Genomic DNA, 7587 nt, shown 5'->3' with positions numbered 1-7587 from the left:
TGGGATGGCCAGGTCCTATGATACATGTATCAAATAGAATAAAAATTATTTTAAGAAATGGTGAAACCATTTTCTTTTACTCCAGAATAAGTGATGCTCTAGAAATGGCTCTTCTGGTACCTCCAAACTCGTTCCTCTAAAAGCAAACCCAAAGAGTAATCTTTCTTCAAAGAAGCAGACATTGATCATTTGTCTTACTCAGAGCTTATTCCTACTCACTGCTGTGAGAATTCAGCCCAAGGAAAAGCAAGCACTTTGAATGTTTCTACACAAAAGTGAGATGCAAGTGGGTGTGACTTAGATAGAGCTTAGGTGAGAGTGCGGCCTGGGTCTATGGAATCAACCAGAAACCACAGTGAACTGCACAGGAGGAACTAGAGGCCAGTATGCTTTCTGTCTAAGCCCAAAGAGTCTGCAGCATAATACTTGGTGCATTTTGAGTAAGCGGCAGAAACCAGGCCTGGGTCCTTGTCCACCACATGGCATCGTGAAAATGGAACCAGATAAAATGTGACTGTACTGTAGTAGCATATCTGCTGTTGGTCACCTCTCCTTCTGATTGGTCTGAATGCCCAAAACAATTCCTGCAAGCCTGCATTGCTGGGGACTCGGATTAGACAGCATCCAACCAACCCTCTAATGGAATCCATCCGCTGTTGCACACAGCGAGGGGTTAAGCAAGTCACAGGAAAAGCTTTTTACTAATCACAGAAAAAGCCACACTTTACTTAAATGTTAGTACATCCCACTGTGTTAAACCCACTGAAATGAATCAGAGATAGTTGTATAGAGGCTGTATACACATTTCAGAGGCAGTTTTTGTTAAAAATTTTTAATTTATTTTTCTGATTTAAATTCTATGATATTGCAACTTGAAATCGCTCTTAGCACAATTGTAAAATAGAAAAATTGATGTATGTGTAAAGAACATAATGGATCAAGGATCCTATCAGACAAACCTACAATTATAAGAGTTATGGTGAATGATAGGTAGCAATTGAAGAACCTCAAAAGGCTTTCTGGCTTGTCTTGGATGACCACCCAAAAGTTTCATTGCTCAGGCTAACCTTCTGTCTCTGGAGCCTGGAAAAACTGGACTGGAACCCTTATGAGAACATCTACTTTTCCTTTTGGTCTGATGACCGGTATTTCCAGAATAGCTTCTCTCAGGGTATTTCGCATTTCTGCTTTACAGCCCCTCCCAGAAATCAGAAGTTTAGAGCTCCTACAACAGTTAAAAATGGATCATAAAATAACTGCTCGCATGGTTGAGTGCAGTCTTGCTAGTCCCTTTTCTCTCTCCCAAAATGTCTGGACACAGCCAGCTTCCCTGAAATTTCTCCCCCTTCCTCCCAGGTGGCTTTCACCTTTCTGTTTCCTGAAAACAACCAGGGTGAGGTGGTCATTCTCTCCTTACCCCTCCCCTGTTTTTTCACCGGTTTTCTGGAGAACCAACGGTAGATGGGATTTGTAGTCACCCTCATTGGGCATGCTCTCTCCTTCCCCTGAAGCCCAGGGTCCAAGCAGCCTATATTCAGGCATCACTCCTGTAATATTTAAACTTCACTGGCTTATTATTCGATTTAGGTTTGTCCATCATGGATCTGGGAATGTTCATTCAGTCCCTGAATATCTAGCAGCATCTTACAAAGAAGCAGACTCTCGAGAAATGTTTGTTCAATGATTAAATTCATCCATTCATTTAATAAATACTTAGTGAGCACCTACTATGTGCCAGGTACTAATTTAGGCATGGAGGAGACCAGCGGCAAACCATGAAAATAAGACTGCTGCCCTTAGAGAGCTTACAGTCTGGTGAAAGAGAAAGTCTGAGCTCTCATGACTTGCATATGTTAGACATTAAAAGAATGATTTTGGGGGCGCCTGGGTGGCTCAGTGGGTTAAAGCCTCTGCCTTCGGCTCAGGCCATGATCCCAGAGTCCTGGGATTGAGCCCCACGTCGGGCTTTCTGCTCTGCAGGGAGCCTGCTTCCTCCTCTATCTCTGCCTGCCTCTCTGCCTTCTTGTGATCTCTGTCTGTCAAATAAATAAATAAAATCTTTAAAAAAAAAGAATTCTTTTGTCCCAACACAGAATATTGAACCTCGGGGTTCAAATAGCCACCTCCGGGGGCTATTTCAGTCATACATATCTAACTGAGGAGTGGTAACCAGTATAGACATTTTGTACTTACCATGATGCATCGTTCTGAAAAAAAAGTAGTACTAACCTTGCAGCATCCTTTTCCAAGAACCACATACAGCCCTACCTGAACACTTGTGTAGATTGCATTCTATCTTTAGGTCTCTGTGAATTCTTAAATATCTCAGATTGGTGTGGATTACTCATTGAAATTTGAAATGGTAATTTTTAGTCACCAAGTAGGAATGAAAAATTTAAATGATTGCTTCAAGATCCTGCAGGATGTTGTGCTATAATTACATACCAGGTTTAATCATGGTCAAGTCTGACACACATTCCAACATTCTGTTGAACTGAACTGAAGTAAAATATCTGTGGGTCTTTCCCTCTTTTCTTCTCTTTACATTTATAATTCAAAAGAATGAAAGGAGCCTGATTGCTAACTAAAGAGAGTTCACTAGGTTGCCTTTTTTGTTGTTATTAAAACTGCATAGCCACCAATTACAGTTACTTGTCACCTGTCTCTACCTTCAGTAACACTACCTGGTGATCAAGTTACACTAAGAAATGCTATTTTTTATATAATGCCATAAGGCATAAGCATAGAAGGTTTTCACATCTGACATTATGCAACAGAAAGACATTAGAACTAATTCCAAAAGAATCTTTTTGTTTAACCAATTCCTCAAGAAGTTTTAAAAGATAAATGTACCAGCTGCCTTGTGTAGTTAACCCATTATAATTCTTAGAGGTCACTCTGTGTCCCGCTTACCACATAAATAGCATTGTGATGGTCTAGAGCTGTTCAGTTTCTTATTTTCCATATATGCCTTCTTTCTGATGTAAAAGCATTAAGGAATTTTGACATAGTGATAAGCTGCTATTTAAAGTCCTCACTTAGAAGATCGGAATGCAGTGCATTCAGAAGAAATGTACAAGCTATGCATTCATGCAATGTTAGAGCCAACAACACTGAGCACTTTTTAAAAGCAGGGAACAATTCACATTTAAAATGTTTCTGACCTTGATTACCTTGACTATAGAGGCGATTATCAGAAAAATTTGATACTGTCTTTAAGACTCTTATACAGTCTTAATAGCCTGGTGATAACTAAAAATTTTTCGTTGCTGTCCAGATGTTTTGTTTTTGTAATGCCAAACATCTGGATGTTAAGAAATATTTGAATAATTGAGTGGGCTTTTAAAGTGTTGTTTTTTGTTTTTTGTATTTTTTTTTACGTGAATTTATGCTTGTTATCCTGTGGTCATAGCTTCATAGTCCACATCAGAATGTGACTGTATTGTACTTTTATATTATAATACCAGAACATAATCTCCAAGTCTATCTGGGAGAGCTTTCTTTCCCAGGTAGAATCTTCCCTGATTCCTAAAGAAATTGCAACCAGTCAGATAAGGGATATTTATAAGAATAATACACATATGAGTGATCTTTATCCAATTAAGTTGATATTTTACAGGAGGAACCTCATGAAGCTAGGGTTACACATCAAGAATGGAATTGAAGGAAGCTTAGTTGAAACTCAAGGAATTGGAGAGTGAGCAAGAAGGCTATAAAGATTCACAAGATCTGTGCGTCACCTAAAACAGCCAAACAATCTCCTGTATGACAGTTGGGACTTGTAGTAATGATTGGCACATAGACTGAAATTTCCACTAAAGGAAATCACTGTAAAAAATGATGAAAGATATTAATCTCCTTGGAATTTTTGTTTGGAAGTAAAGCTGTGTTGATCTAAAGATTGTATTAAATGGAATCAAATAGAAATGTGAAGAAATTGGGGCACCTGAGTACCATAGTTGGTTAAACTTCTGGCTCTTCATTTCAGCTCAGGTCATGATCTCAGGATTGTGAGATTGAGCCCTGCATCAGGCAGGCTCTATGCTCAGTGCTGAGTCGGCTTAAAACTCTCTCTCCCCTCCCTCTGACCCCCCTACTCTGCTCATTCTCTCTCTCTTTCTCTCTCTCTCTCAAACCTTTAAAAAAACAAAGGAGGGGCACCTGGGTGGCTCAGTGGATTGAGCCTCTGCCTTCACCCCAGGTCATGATCCCAGAGTTCTGGGATGGGCCCAGCATCAGGCTCTCTGCTCAGCAGGGAGTCTGCTTCCCTCCCCCATCTCTGCTTGCCTCTCTGTCTACTTGTGATCTCCCTCTCTGTGTCAAATAAATAAATGAAATCTTTAAAAAAAGGGGGGGGGTATGAAGAAATTGGAAGATGTGGAACTATATCAGATGATGTTTGGCATTACATTTCTTTTGAAAGAAAACAGTGGATGAGGCTAGGAGAACTTTCCCCCATTTGTTTTGTATCCTTCCTTAGTTCTCTGGAAAGTTTTGTTACATCTTATATACTGAGTTAAATGTTTGTTTTTTTTCTTTAAAATTCCCAAAACTAAACAGCCAAGACTCTAGCATTGTGATTTATGAGCTGCCTGTAGAGAAAGATAAAAACCTTCCATTCTGCATGCTAAACGCCTCCAGGTACCTTTTTCTCAGTTCTATCTAGATCAAAAAGTAATACAAATTTTTAAAAGCCTCCAAAAGTTCCTATGCCAGTTATTCATTTAACATAGACTTGGTAATACTATATGCAAAACATGTTGCTATGTACAGAAAGAGTCCAAAAAGAAAAAGAAAGGGTGAGAATACTTGCAGAAGAGAAACAATGTCCCAAACCCAGTGCCAGACATTTCCTGTCTGTGGGGCTATTTGAAGACATGGCTAGTACCTTCAGCAAACTTGTGGTCTAGCAAAAAGGTTGCAATGAGTACACTATCCATAATCCAAGGTAGAATATAAGCAGTGCCAGGAGATAAGCGCAAACCCAGGTGTGTATGAGGGCAGGAAGGAAAAGATCATTTTCAACTGGGGAGGTCGAGAAATCACACTCATTGAAAAATGGCTAGGATTTCAACAAGAGGAGAGGGTATTGGTGGGTAAAAGTTGGGGAATTAAAAACATTGAAGGAAGAGTTAATACTTACTCTCAAATTTTCCTGTAAAATAGAAAAGAAAGGAAAACTTCCAAATTCATTCTAGGAGGCCAGCAAGACACCAGATCAAGACACCACCAAAAAAAGAACTACAGGACAGTATCTCTCATGAACATAGATGCAAAAATCCTCAACAAAATATTAGCAAACCAGATCCAACAATACACTTAAAAAACCATTCACCACAATCAAGTGGGGTTTATTCCTGTGTTGCAACGTATTTCAGTATGTGCATATCAATATGATACATCACATCAATAGGAGAAAGGATAAGAACCATATGACATTTCAATAGGTGCAGAAAAAGCACTTGACAAAGTACAACACCAATTCATGATAAAAATTCTCCCCAAACTAGGTTTAGAAGGAACACCCTCAACATAATAAAAGCCTTATATGAAAAACCCACAGCTAACATCATCCTCAATGGGAAAAAATTAAGAGCTTTTCTTCTATGGTCAGGAACAAGCCAGGGATGTTCCCTTTCCCCACTTCTATATAACATAGTACTGCAAATCCTAGCCACAGCAATCAGACAACAAAAAGAAATAAAAGACATCCAAATTGGTATGGGAGAAGTATAACTTTGACCATTTGCTGAATGGTGACATGATATTATATATAGAAAACCTGAAAGACTCCACCAAAAAACTACTAGAACTGATAAATGAATTCAGTAAGGTTGCAGGATACAAAATCAATGTACAGAAATCCATTGCATTTCTATTCAACTAATAATGAAGCAACAGAAAAAAAATTATTCCGTTTACAATTGTACCAAAAAGAATAAACTTAACCAAAGAAAAGTCCTGTACCCTGAAAATTACAAAACACTGAAGAAAGAAATTGAAAACACAAACAAATGGAAAGACATTCCATGCTCATGGACTGAAAGAGGAAATATTGTTAAGATGTCCATACTATCCAAAACAATCTACAGATTTAAGGCAATCCCTATCAAAACACCAACAGAATTTTTCACAGAACTAGAACAAACAATCCTAAGAATTGTATGAAACCACAAAAGACCCTGAATAGCCAAAGCAATCTTGAAAAAGAAGAACAAAACTGGAAGCATCATAATTCTGGACTTCAAGTTATATCACAATGCTGTAGTGATCAAAACAGTATAGTAGTGACAAAAATAGAGACATAGATTGATGAAACAGAATAGAAAACCTAGAAATAAACCCACAATTATATGGTTAATTAATCTTCAAAAAAGGAGGCAAGAATATGCAATGGGGAAGACAGTCTCTTCAAGAAATTGTACTGGGAAAACTGGGCAGCCACATGCAAAAGAACAAAATGGATCCATTTTCTTACACCAGATATAAAACTAAACTCAAAATGGATTAAGGACCTAAATGTGAGACTTGAAATCATAAAAATCCAGGAAGAAAGCAAAGGCAGTAGGACATTGGCCATAACAGCATCTTTCTAGATATGTCTCCTGAGGCAAGGGAAACAAAAGCAAAAATCAACTGTTGGGACTATATAAAAATAAAATCTTCTGCACAGTAAAGGAAATAAAATTAAAAGATAACCTACTGAATGGGAGAAGATATTTGAAAATGACATATCTGAAGAAGGGTTGGTATCCAAAATATAGAAACAGCTTCTACAACTCAACACCCCCCCCAAAAGACAAATAATCCAATTTAGAAATGGACAGAAGACATGAACAGATACTTCTCCAAAGAAGACATCCAGATGGCCAACAGACACATGAAAAGATGCTCGACATCACTCATCATCAGGAAATGCAAATCAAAACCGCAGTGAGGTATCACCTCACACCTGTCAGAATGGCTAAAATGAAAAACACAAGAAGGACCAGGTGTTGGCGAGGATGTGGAGAAAAAGGAACCCTCATGCACTGTTGGTGGGAATGCAAACTGGTGCAGCCACTGTGGAAACAGTATGGAGGTTTCTCAAAAAAACAAAAATAGAACTGACCTGTGATCCAGCCATCACACTACTGAGTATTTACCCAAAGAATACAAAAACACTAATTCAAAAGGATATATTGACCCCTGTGTTACTTGCAGCATTATTTACAATAGCTAATTATGGAAGCAGCCCAAGTATGTGTCTATTGGTGAATGGATGAAAAAGATGTGGTATAGGGGTGCCTCGATGGCTCAGTCTGTTTAGGGCCTGACTCTCAATCTCAGCTCAGGTCTCGATCTCACTGTCATGAGTTCGATCCCTAAGTGGGGCTCCACACTAAGTGGGAGCCTACTTTAAAAAAAAAAAAAGAAAGATGTGATGTATAGGTAGATGGATAGATAGATAATGGAATATCATTCTGCCATTAAAAAGTGAAATCTTACTATTTATAATGACATGGATGGAGCTAGAGAGTATTATATGAAATGTTTGTCAGAGGAAAACATACCATACGACTTCCCTCTCGTAGGATTTAAGAAAAC

The sequence above is a fragment of the Mustela erminea genome, chromosome 6, assembly GCF_009829155.1.
Source record: "Mustela erminea isolate mMusErm1 chromosome 6, mMusErm1.Pri, whole genome shotgun sequence".
Classification (NCBI taxonomy): domain Eukaryota; kingdom Metazoa; phylum Chordata; class Mammalia; order Carnivora; family Mustelidae; genus Mustela; species Mustela erminea.
This window is presented reverse-complemented; position numbering follows the sequence as displayed.